A 13319-nucleotide genomic window follows, 5' to 3' on the forward strand; every position below is an offset into this window, starting at 1 on the left:
CACAAAGCATAACAGGACATTGATAACTGTGCAGATTGACCTCCAACCCAATCTCAGGCCTTACTTCTTACTTTATGTTCTTTTTTTTTCTGGACCAGCAGGCTTTCCCTCATCAGGCTGATGATGGCTCACTTCACACATACCACTCAAGACTTCTGTGCAGTATAAAATAGAAGATCAAAAGCAGGTAGGAGAAAAAGAATAATGGAATGAAAAGAAAACTGAAAGAGATGTAGTTGGAAGGAAACAAAGGTCTATAAAAGATGAGCTCAAGTTTCATGTTGGTGATGATTAGTCTTGCAAAACCTTCTGAGACTGTGGAAGCATTTGCTTGTCGAAAATCCAGGTTTTTTTTTCTCCCTTTCTCTTTTTTAAAAGGCTTTTCATAATGAGCAACTCTTCTTGCATTTGAAGGGTTGAATCTTTTCTGAAAAAGTTTGGTAAGGCCAGGCATTTGAACACTCAATCATATGCAGCAGAACCAGGCACATGGAGGACAGCTGACTCCACAGAACCAGGGACTTGGGTAAGTGCCCAGCACTGAAGTCACCTAATGTGACTGCAAATGCTATGTTTTTAGTAAGCATGGAAAACGCGTTTTAATTTAATACTTTTTTTTAATGTCATAAGGCAATCTCCAGTAAAATTCTTCTGGTAGTATGGTTTCAGTGATGGGTAAGGGTTGGGCTGGGGAGTATCTTAATATCACAGAAGGAAATGAAAAACATCTTCCCATATTTGAGTGCAGAAGGTATAAAGAAAATTTTACTATGTGAGCTGCAGTCTCATCCCAAACACTTGGATTGGATTTGGAGAAAGGACTTACTCTTTTGGCAGCTTCTTCAATTTTGAAGTTAGAGCCTGAGGTAAAAAATTGTACATGCTTTTTGCAATGCCATTGTATTTGAGCCCGGAGTTCCATCCACAGTGCACTCCCAGTGGGCTATATCTAGCCCACTGCTCTCCCATTAATGAGATATCTCTTCAGGATTCCATCTTACCAGAAAATATGCTTGAATATGAGTGGCATCATCTCTAATTACAAAGATGATATGATAATTGAAAATAATTATGGTTTGATTTTCTTTTAAATGAAAATAATTTTAATAATGAGTCTAGTATCATTAGAATTGACATGGAATCTCATGTAACCTGGGAGGAAACATGGTGATTCCCATTTCTTGGGTGACTTCTAACTCTCCTTCCATTCCAAGATTGCTTTTGATAAAACCAGTTGTTTTTGGTGTTAAGGAGAAGACTCACTTCTTAGGTTCATGTATTTGAAATAATAATCCTTTTGGTTCTCAGGAATATGACGTTATTTGTTTTGCTACAGTGAACTGGCTTCTTACAATTCATTTTAGGGGCCGAAGAAATTGTCAGTTTAAATAACTTTGGTAGCAACAGCAAAGGGGTTAAATTTAGTTAAAAACCTAATATTTCTTTTAATACATAATAGAATATTTCTTTATTATTTCATTTTTTAGTTACTAGCTTTATCTGATAAGACACATATCAGAGCTATTATTTATTTATTTATTTTTAAAGATTTTATTTATTTATTTGAGAGAGAGAATTAGAGACAGAGAGCATGAGAGGGAAGAGGGCAGAGGGAGAAGCAGACCCCCTGCCGAGCAGGGAGCCCGATGCGGGACTCGATCCCGGGACTCCAGGATCATGACCTGAGCCGAAGGCAGTCGCTCAACCAACTGAGCCACCCAGGCGCCCCAGAGCTATTATTTGAACATTCCTGATAGTTATACATTTTTTAATGTACCTAAGTGATTTTTTATTTTTCTTTACAGACTATTATAATACTTGGTTAAATATAAAAATCTATAAATATGCTGTATGTACTTTCATTTTAGAGATTTTCAGCAATGTCCTCAAAATAAAATATAATAATTGTTATTGTTAATAGCCACATAACAAGATCATACTAGATATTGCAACAAATTCCACATTCCCTTCAAGACATTTAAAGCTTTTCCCCCTTTTTAAGAAGGCCTATGATAATGATCCAGAGGATAAACAACAACAACGACAACAACAAAATCAGACTTTTCTGCTAGGAAATCTTATTTTAAAGGTAACTTTTGAACCATAAGCAGATGCTCAGACTATAATCTATTTAGTTATGTCATCAAACAGTGAATTACTGAAGATTTATGTTTTTGTAGCTTTTTCAATAGCTTGGATAGCATTAAGATCATTAGTGGAGGATGATAATCTTTTGTATCATTTAAATACCTATTAGCAATGTTTGCTTGCAAGGAATTCAATTTTTTGGTTAATTTACCAAATTTGTGCTTTTTTTTCCTTCTGTATTTAAGCTGGAATGTAAACTGGGTCAAGACTATAAATTAAGCTTGATCTGGTTTGCTGTGTTTTGTTTTCATTACAAAACGGTGTAATTAGAAACCAGGCATACGACTTTACCAAGACATGATAAAATAAACATCAGTCTGAGTTTCATAGATTCAGAGTCATTGCTGATTGTTACTAGGTATCTAAGTTGATTTTGAGTGGGGAATTATAGGAATTCCAAACTCAAGATTTCAATGATGTGATGAAGATCATCTCAAAAAAGTAAATGATTGATTTGACCAGTTCAATAATACTTTTCAAAATATTGGATGAACATCATGGTACGTATTTTATTACTAATGACCAATGTTTCAGATGGGCTGAAAGAAATCTAAGAGTATATTGTGTCCTGCCCCCAGATTTATGTATTATTTTATGTAGAGTCGTATACTAATTGTTTAAAGTGGGGTTGGCCAACTTTTCTGTAAAGGTCCATTAAGTAAATGTTTTTAGTCTTTGTAGGTCTTTGTCATATTACTTAAAGCTGTCATTGTAGCTCAAAAGCAGCCATAGAAATATGTACACAAATGAGTGTAGCTGTGTTCCAATAACATTTCATTTATAGACACTGAAATATGAATTTCATATAATTTTCCCTTTTCATGAAATGTTATTTTTTTTTTTAACTGTTTTCAACCATTAAAAAATGTGAAAACTGCCTTTGCTCATGGGGAATACAAAAACAGGTGATGGGTAGGATTAAGCCTGCAGGCCAGAGTTCACTGACCCCTAGTTTGTTTGTTTGTTTGTTTGTTTGTTTGTTTGTTTGTTTATTTATTTGAGAGAGAGAGAGAGAGAAACAGCATGAGGGGGGAGAGGGTCAGAGGGAGAAGCAGGCTCCCCGCGGAGCCGGGAGCCCGATGTGGGACTCGATCCCAGGACTTCAGGACCATGACCTGAGCCGAAGGCAGTCGCTTAACCAACTGAGCCACCCAGGCACCCCATTGACCCCTAGTTTAAAATATTAGTTTTCTAGAACTCATAATAAGATATACTGGTACATGAAAAAATATAAAAAAAAAATTACGTCTGGATTTTTATTGATTTTTAAAACACAACAAGAACATTTAGGAAATATTATAGTGCCAAACTTTGAAGAAAAATAAAAAGCTGCTAAGCCTTAAGAACAGCAAATTTAAAGTTAGATTAATATGACAGTTTTGTTATTTCTATTGCTATATATGCAAAAGATCCAGATGCTAAATATAAAAGGTATTTTTTAGTTTGTTAAAAGGTAGTTGAGGTTAAATGAAAATATCAGTGGCTTCGTTTATAAAGTTCAGATTCTCTGTAAAATGAAGTTAACTTGAAATTTTCACTAAGACTATAGTCATTTAATATGAAACTGCATCACTAGGAAGAGTAAGAAAAAATGAAGACCACTTAGTGTCCTATGTTAGAATTTAAAGTATATTTGCTCAAATATGCTTAACTAATAAATAACCAGAGCTCATATAACTATACTGTCTCTCAGTTGAACACACCATCATTAAACCACTGAACATAAACCTTCTGTAAATTACATGAACTGTACTTTCAAATTAAACCATTTTTTAGTTAAGATATAATTTGAAATTGGAAAGAACTTACGGCTTTCTATTTCAGATGTAATTTATCATAATTTGGATATAAGAAGTTAAAATAATTGAATAATAAAAAATACTAATCTTTTAAGATTTAAAATCATTACCATAGAATATATACATTTTAAAAACTTATGTGCATTTGTGTATAATGTGCATTTGTGCTCATATATTTGAATTCTGGCACAGCAATTCTATTTAGAAACCTATTTTGAATAAGTATTTAAAATTAAAGTAATATACTTCTGGTTTCTAAAAATTCCTTGTTTTGTCATTTCTATCATAGAAATGTGTGCCATCAATATTAATGGAATGAGAAGGAGACTTAGCAAGGGATTGTATTAAGTTTGATGCTTTTTAGTTTATAAAAGTTGAAAAAATTATTTACAAGGCATAAAAAGTGCTACCTGAACATTTTTCTAAGAAGTGAAGCAATTACTTAAAGCTATTTAGAGAACATAAAAAGTATAAACATTCTTTAAAACCTGAATCAATTAACTAATTCAAGCAATTTTTAATCCAAGAGTTTTATATACATAGAGATGTAATCTTAGACCTCAATCTCATTTTCTTTTGTATTAAAATCATATAAAAATCAACATAGATTACTTCTAGTGATGGGTGGGTTGATTTAAGGATTTTAATTTAATTAATGTTTCGTTGAAATTGAAAAATTTAATTTCATTAGTGATAGAATCTTTAAAAAGTAAAGCATTATCCTGATCAGGACTAGAAGTTAATATACTTGATTTTCTACATTTTGGTAGTATGGCATTTTCCCTTTTATAACAAGATAATAATTAATTTAACAAACATTTCTTAAGAATCTGTAGTGAATCTGGCACTTTGCTAGATCCTAAATACAAAGGTGAACATAATACTCTTGCTTTTATGAAGTTTACAGATTTATTAGGGGAAAACAAAGATGTACATATAAATCATCTGGGGTGATTTTGAACCCCCTCTCCCACCAGACATGTGGCAGAGTTTGGAGATATTTTTGGGTGTCATGACTTGAGTGGGAGTCCTCCTGGCATTTGGTGAAGCCAAGGATACTGTTGCATCTGCTACAATAGTGTTACAACATCCTGTAACACTTATCTAGTCTAAAATGTCAATAGTGCTGAGCAGATAAAACTTGATCTCAATGTAGCACATTTTTAGAACTGCTATTGTAGAATGGTGCAATTCCAGTGGAAGTAGAATAGGAAGTGGTCAATTCTACAAGCAGGAAGTGTTGTTTTGATAAAGGAATATCTGAAAGAAGAGCTATGTGTGAGCTGACTCTTGAAGGGCTGAATGGAGAGATGTTCCTGATAAGAGGGGGTGGAGTTGGGAAGAGGAACTTTCCAGACTGAGGCAGCAAAATGAGCAAAGGAATGAATGTGTGAAATAACTTCTCATCTTTGGGAATATAAGGGTAGAATGGGTAGAATGGGCATGGGAGTAGAGAGATTTGAGGTTGGGTGGGTAAGTAGGAATCTTATCTCAGGAAATTTTTCTTTCTTTTGTTTTGTTCGGCTACATCATAGAATTGAGTTTTCCTCTGAATGGTGTTGAAGATGATGAAGGGTTTCAATCAAGGACATGACATGATCAGGTAGTCCGTTTGTAGAATTCATCAGCTGTGGTGTCAAATGTCATGGTTATTTAAGGAAATACAAAATCCTACATCATTTGGTCAGAGAAGAGCTGCAGGAAGAAAAAGCCTCCCATGGGAAAAAAAAGGATCCCTACTTTTTTTCTGTAAATGTTTTGCTTCTGATTCTATACCTTTTACTTTATTGGTCAGAACTGTATCAAAGCAATAAAAACTCAACCTGACTTTGATTTCTGTAGTTTCATAAATGTATTATGTTTCTGATTGGCTGGCTGTCACTGGCCTAAGCTGCCATGTTGTGGCATTAGGTAGCATCGTCCTTTCTTAGAGGTTCTGTTTTCAGATTTCTGTTATGGAACCATGATGAATTTTTAAAAAATCTGCTTACCAATAAAAAAAGACAACTAGAAAGGAAATCTCAGCTATAGCAAAACCTTGTTCTTTTATTTCAATGGTTCTCAACCCTGGATGCCCACTAAGGGGAGAGGGATGCTTGAGTGGCTCAGTCAGTTAGGCATCTGACTCTTGGTTTTAGCTCAGGTCATGATCTTAGAGTCCTGGGATAGAGTAGCACATTGGACTCTTTGTTGGGCTGTGTGCCAGGCTCCACATTCAGCGGGGAGTCTGCTTGAGGATTCTCTCCCTCTCTTTCTGCCCCTCCCCCTATTCGTGCTCACTCTCTCACTCTCTCTCTCTCTCAAATTAGTAAATAAATATTTTTTTTAATTTTTATTCTTATGTTAATCCCCATACATTACATCATTAGTTTTAGATGAAGTGTTCCATGATTCATTGTGCACAACACCCAGTGCTCCATGCAGAATGTGCCCTCCTCAATACCCACCACCAGGCTAACCCATCCTCCCACCCCCCTCCCCTCTAGAACCCTGTTTGTTTTTCAGAGTCCATCGTCTCTCATGGTTCGTCTACCCCTCCGATTTCCCCCTCTTCATTCTTCCCCTCCTGCTATCTTCTTCTTTTTTTTTTTTTAACATATATTGTATTATTTGTTTCAGAGGTACAGATCTGAGATTCAACAGTCTTGCACAATTCACAGCGCTTACCAGAGCACATACCCTCCCCAGTGTCTATCACCCAGTCACCCCATCCCTCCCACCCCACCCCCCACTCCAACAACACTCAGTGTTTCCTGCGATTAAGAATTCCTCATATCAGTGAGATCATATGATACATGTCTTTCTCTTTTTGACTTAGTAAGTAAATATTTTTTTTAAAAAAATCACTGAGGGGAGAGATTTGGGTATCTCTATTTCTTTTTTTTTTTTTAAAGATTTTATTTATTTATTTGAGAGAGAGAATGAGATAGAGAGCATGAGAGGGGGGAGGGTCAGAGAGAGAGGCAGACTCCCTGCTGAGCAGGGAGCCCGACGTGGGACTCGATCCCGGGACTCCAGGATCATGACCTGAGCCGAAGGCAGTCGCTTAACCAACTGAGCCACCCAGGCGCCCTCTATTTCTTAAAACTCCTTAGGTTAACTCAGGGAACTCTGCTTTGAATACAAAATATTAACCTCACATTTTTATTTGGGTTTTCGATGATTTCTTTTTAGTTTTTTTTCCAGTAAATGTATCTTCTTATTTCTATTAAAGATTAAAATGAATTTTAATTTTTTGAGCATATACCAGCTTTTAAAAGGTGGCTTTCTGACAATGTTACAGAGCAAGGGAAACTATTTTATGATTTCTTACATAAAACTCACAGGTTGGATGAGTCTCACTATCTAGAGATAACTAGAAATTTGAACATGGAGTTTCAAACACTGATATTTATAGTTTCCAACAGTCTTATTTTATGCTGCCTAGCTCTCTGATTGGTTGGTTAATGTGGCTAATAAGCATGGTGCAGTGAAAGCAAGGCTGGGAGTTTGATCTTCCTATAACCCATTCTCTGTTCTTTAGCTACAGACCATATACCTCATCCTAGACAGCTGCCTTAAAATTGTGGGTTTTCTTGCTAAAGTGCTACAGGAGATTGTACTGTGCTCCTGTAATTGTACCGAGAGACCTCATCTCTGCAAAAAGTAACTAAAATGCCAGTCCTAATCCTTTGTTAACTCAACAAAATAGTTATTCATTACCTGTGCAAGAGGATGACATTTTTTTCCCCATCTGTCAGGAAACATAGAGGAAAAGAAGGTGCAGTTTTCATTCCCTATGGATTATTTATAACATCACACCAGTGAGCAAAGGAGAAAACAATATCATTACAAATTGTCTTCTCTCCAGCTTCTTGGATATTTTCTTTTGCATTTCTTTTCTCTGCCATTAAAGCATTCCCTTTGTGGAAAAATTTTCTCTTAATTTCCTTCCTAATTTTCTCCTTCAATTCACAAACTTCCTTAACTAAATATCGATTGTCTCTACTTCCTTAATATATACTTAAAACAAACATTCTCCTAAGATATAAACAAATAAATGATCGATCACAATCTATAACCCTCCTTTGACTCCTTACTTACAGCATGGGGAATACAGTTTTTCTTAGCATTGTTCTGTGGGTAGCTCACCCTGGGAATGTTATTTCTCTTCTGTTTGCTTCTTCTGTGAAGCCAGTCAAAACATGTTTGTGGGTAGGGACATTCAGCCAATGGGCACCGTAATGCTACCTTGTTCTAAACCAGTGGGTTTCAAACTTTCCAGTATGACTCATAATCAGATATTTTACATTGTAATCTAATACACACTCACCCAAACACAATACATAATACATATACATTTTACAAAAATATGTCATTTTACTCTATTCCATCCTATACTATCCCATCCTATTCCATTTCATGAAAAATGCTATTCTTGACCCACTAAACTAACATCCTAGCACAATATTTATTTTAAAAGATTCTTCTAATCTAAACCCATGATTTTCAACAGGGTCTGTGGGGTGTGGCATCCTCCTAAGAGTATCAGGAAGTGTACAGATAGTTGGGAAGCATAGCTGTTTTTTGTTGTTCAGTGAAGATTTATGTTTAGTGAAGAGGATTATTTTATTTAGATTTTCAAATATCACAAAAAGATTATTTTACGTGTTTCAAAGACTTAATTGCTATTCTTCTTCTCATTTATATTATCTTTTTTTTTTTTTTGAAGTCATCCAATAAATGGACTGAACTAAAGACTCATTGAAATTCCTTTGGCAATTAATTATGTATTGCTGGGTGACATCTTTTGTGTCACCCTTTGGGTCAGAGACATTTTTGTCATGATGACCCTCAGTTTTCAAACTGGTCTTGATGGAATATTTACCACAATAGTGTGAAATAAACTCTCCTGAAGAAGTGGGATCTCCATGTTGTAAGGATTTATGTTTAATTTTGCCAAAGGCCCCTATTTACTAGTTATGATACAACATTATCTGTAATCTCATCCACAATAATATGTCCTTCTGCTTACCTCCTTCTTTCTGTTCACCTGCTTCCCTCTTGCTTATTGACTAAGATCCACAGTAAGGACCTTACCTACTGTGGCCTGTAGTCATCTCTACAACTCACCTGGTACTTCAGATCCCAGAGACCATTTTGGTTTATGAGACAGAAGCTGAAATGCTGTAACTAGAGTTATATCTTTTATTCCTAGCACTGGCTATTGAAAGGGCTATGATTTTGTTAGAATTATGCTCATCTCATTGAAGACACAAAAGCTCATAATCTCTTTTCTTAAGAAGTGATAAATATTCCCCCCTTCAAAATTCTTCATTATCCAATGTCTTGACATCATTGACTTTGATTCTATAAGTAAGTTAGGCTTATTTCTGCTTCTTTCCTGTAATGCTACTAGAAAAAGGATGAAATATTTTTCAAATGTTCTTTAACCTACTTATAATTAGTTAGTCACTTAGATTATGCAGGTCCTTATTTTATAGATAGTAAGAGAGTCCAAGAGAGGCAAAGTGGGTTACTTAGTTACCACAGTTAGAAAAAGTTAGCTGTAGGTCACTTGATTTTGAGTTTTTATTAAAATAGATGTAAAATATACGAGAGATCAGAATAATAGTGTAAGACTTAATGTTTTGCCATAGTTCTTACATACACACACACACACACTTTTTTTTGATAAGTCATTTTAAAACAGAAATGCAGCTGCTACTTGGAAATCAGGATTAATGCTTAATTCTTTCCTTTTAATAACTGATTTTCAGAGTAAGGATTTAATAAACTGATCACCTCCAGTGATCTCTGGTCTTTTTAATTCATAAAATAGAAGCAATTAATATGGCATATGAGGATTTAAATGTTTACATATGAGGATTTAAATTTTAGATTCTCCTTGATTTCAACATTGATTCTTAACTAAAGCTTTTGTGTATACATACTACTTAATCTGATTGTCTAAAACTTTTGTGGATCTGACTTTATCACGGCCAAAAGTACTGTATTTTGTGTACGTAATTTTGTTGTTATCAAACATCTAACTTAGAGATATTAGAAATTATTACTTCAGGAGCTGCTTTTAGTTATATTCTTTTGTATTATCTATAAGAAGCATGCATTACCTGGGAAAACCATTTAGCCACTTGGCATCAATTCCCACATCTAAAAAACAAAGGCAGTTCTGTTGCTTCAATGTACTCCTTAGAGTGATGTCATGAAGGTTAATATTACATTCCCCCAAACAGCTCAACAAATAATAAAAAAATATGAACATTAATGAGAACAGGGCTAAAAATGTATTTGAGGCAGAACAAAGTGCTATTATAAATTACCAGCAGCCTATTTTATTTTGTGATTATTGCTTCCTGAAAGCCTTGAGACCTTTGAGAAACAAAAATGTAGATACAAGGAGAAATAAATAAAAGTATAAAACCAATAGCAGCTTATTTATTTTTTAATATAATTTTAATTCACCAGAAGAAGAACAGAGCTGTCTAAAAGTGTAAGGGTTCATACTTTCCCTTAATACGATTAAAATTAAACTGTGAGGCCCCTGCTGATTTTTATTTCTTATAAAATGACAAGAGATAGACATGAGGGTGTTCTGGATGCAACATTTGACACCTTCTCCGTTGTTGTGGAGAGGGCAGGAAGGCAACTGATCTCTAACACCTCCTGATATTGTAAGCCTAAATTCTGATAAGGGAGGTGATTTTAGAAAGAAGGCTGTGAGGAATTTATTACAATTTTCTCCTCCAGTTCTTAAAATATCATGGCCTCATTGGCTCTTGATAGCTGGAAGTCATCTTAGTCATCTTCTAGTCCAACACTTCACTGCCCACATGAGGTAATTTCCCCAACACCCACACAGACAATTAGTGATGGAATGAGAACTAGAGACATTATTATATTTAATCAGAAGTATGCTAGTGTATGCTACGTAAGTGTTGCCTTATATGAATTGATAAGCAACGTGGAAACAAAAATATCTCAGTGAATCTCTAGTAGGAGGTTGGGGGTAGGCCCAGCCTATAATTTATGATGGTAAAACAATTTTTTCCTAAGAAATCTTTCATTATCCCAAGGTCATAAGGATATTCTTGTAAATTAACTCCTAGAAGTTTCAACTTTGTTGATGTAATTACTCTGAAGCTAAAGTGTTTCCCCTCTGATTAAAAACTTTTTGAGGACAGAAACATATATTCAGAAGTGTGTATTCTCTGCACTTAGTGAAGTCACATCAAACTGGAATTTATCATCAACAAATTCCACTATATAATCTTGGGGAAGAAAAGAAAGAGAAATGCAATTAATTTAAATAGTATTTTCAATCTTCCTATTATTCCAGTTAATGAATTGATTTATGACTCTGTGTAAATGTGAGATAGACTACATCAAACTGGTACTCTTCAGTTGATCTTAGTTCTCCTGTAATTGTCTGATTGTGAGCATCTCAATATGTGGTATATGAAATTAGTGTTTCAAGATTTGAATTCTATGTCTAACATGGCTTCTGAAGCAAAACAACCACTTACTCTGTATTTAGTGTGAGCTTTTTTTTTTTTTCTGGCGCTCTATATTGAATAATTGAAAAATATATTCTGAGGTGTTTAAAGATTAACATTCAATTAGAGTTACAAATGACCAAACCTACCTATTCCTAAAGACTTTAAGTTCAAATTATGGCTTTTTACCTGTAAGTTCTAGTAGACTTTATCATTTTTAACAAGCCTTTGAGTAATATTTGATGTTATATGCAAAAGCAGTTAATTGACATACTGAAAAGGAAATAAGATATATTAATTTTTTATCAGAGGACGTCTAGGATATTTGTAGGAGTTAAATTATCTGCTATAAAAAATCTTAAGTATTCGGGGCGCGTGGGTGGCTCAGTTGGTTAAGCGACTGCCTTTGGCTCAGGTCATGATCCTGGAGTCCCAGGATCGAGTCCCAGGATCGAGTCCCGCATCGGGCTCCCTGCTCGGCAGGGAGTCTGTTTCTCCCTCTGACCCTCCCCCCTCTCATGTACTCGCTCTCTCTCATTCTCTCTCTCTCAAATAAATAAATAAAATCTTTAAAAAAAAATATTAAGTATTCAATTAATGCTCAAAGATAAAAAACAGATTTTCAAATGTGTTCAATTTTATGTTTTCTTAAATATCTCAATATATATATAATCTTGGAAGCATGTCATTTTTACATAAAAAGTCTAAATTATTTTTTCTTTTCTTTTTTTTTTTTTAGCAGCAATGTCTGCAATAGCCAAACTGTGGGAAAAGTCTTAATTATTTACTCAGTTACACATCTTAAATCAGAATAAAAGAACTAAACTTAAATAGGTCACACATTAATTACGAAGAATACCAGCATGGATCAGTTCTTTTAACACAAAGAAATGATTCTCTAATTTTTTGTTATCTTAAATACTTCTATGCCTACATATTCCTGGATTTAAGAGATACTAACCCACTTAGAAAGCAATTATCTTCTAAGCTAACAGCAATTGCTTATTAGTCAGAGGTTTTGACTGGGACGATGGATGTATTCTTATTTGTAACCATCATGTAATATAGCCTTATTTATTTTCTATACAAGGACTTGATAAATTAGAGAAGAGATTGGTCTCATTGTTGTTATGGCCCACATAACTTATCCAGCCCATATAACCCACATTTCTAACATTCTCTAGGTTCATGTTACCCATTACCCAATTTTTGTCTCTGCAACTCCAATGATACAGTTTTAATATTTGATTATATTTTGCCTTTATTGACTCTTTAAGATATTTGAATGAATTTGTCCAGCTTTAGATATTTCTGATTTTTACAGAATTTTATATTTTCTCACATTATTTTGGTCTGGTAGGACAACAGAATTCTTATGGATATAAAATGATATCAGAGCAGTGGGGTTTCTATATTCCAAGAGTCTAAAGGAATATAACAACCCAAATATAATACATAAACCTTTGCATTTAGTTATATTATCTCTTTGGTCTCTTTTTTTGGAACCTGGATTGGGGAAAGAACAGTTGTAAAATATATTTTCAGTGAATTGGGGAAACCTGAATATGGAATTGATATTAGATGCTATTATGAATTAATTGTAATTTTATTGAGTTTAGTAATGGTATTGTGGTTATGTGAAAAAGGTCCTTTTTTTTCCCTCAAGAAATGTGTGAAATATTAAGAACCAAACTGTCTAAAACTTAATACCAAATGATGCAACAGTCACCATCACCACAACAATAGATGGATGGACTGATAAGGAAAATAAAAAATGCGAGAAAAATAATATCTATTAAGTAATAGATATTATTTTATACTGACTATATCCCTTTCTAGTCCATAAACTCTCAGAGTAAGGACCATGTTTGCTTTG

General features: G+C 34.3%; 1 protein-coding gene across 1 annotated transcript in view; it reads left to right on the top strand.

The window, feature by feature from the left end:
• Window positions 1-322: 322 nt before the first annotated feature.
• The window catches only part of ZPLD1 (zona pellucida like domain containing 1), a 66203-nt gene continuing 53206 nt past the window's right edge, over window positions 323-13319 (top strand). The window contains exon 1 of the mRNA XM_064575441.1: window positions 323-526. The gene's annotated coding sequence lies outside the window, so the exon portion shown is untranslated. The remainder of the gene's footprint in view (window positions 527-13319) is intronic.

Source organism: Mirounga angustirostris, unplaced genomic scaffold, assembly GCF_029215605.1.
Source record: "Mirounga angustirostris isolate CCGP_5_RB_7025 unplaced genomic scaffold, mMirAng1.0.hap1 SCAF_1, whole genome shotgun sequence".
NCBI classification, from domain to species: domain Eukaryota; kingdom Metazoa; phylum Chordata; class Mammalia; order Carnivora; family Phocidae; genus Mirounga; species Mirounga angustirostris.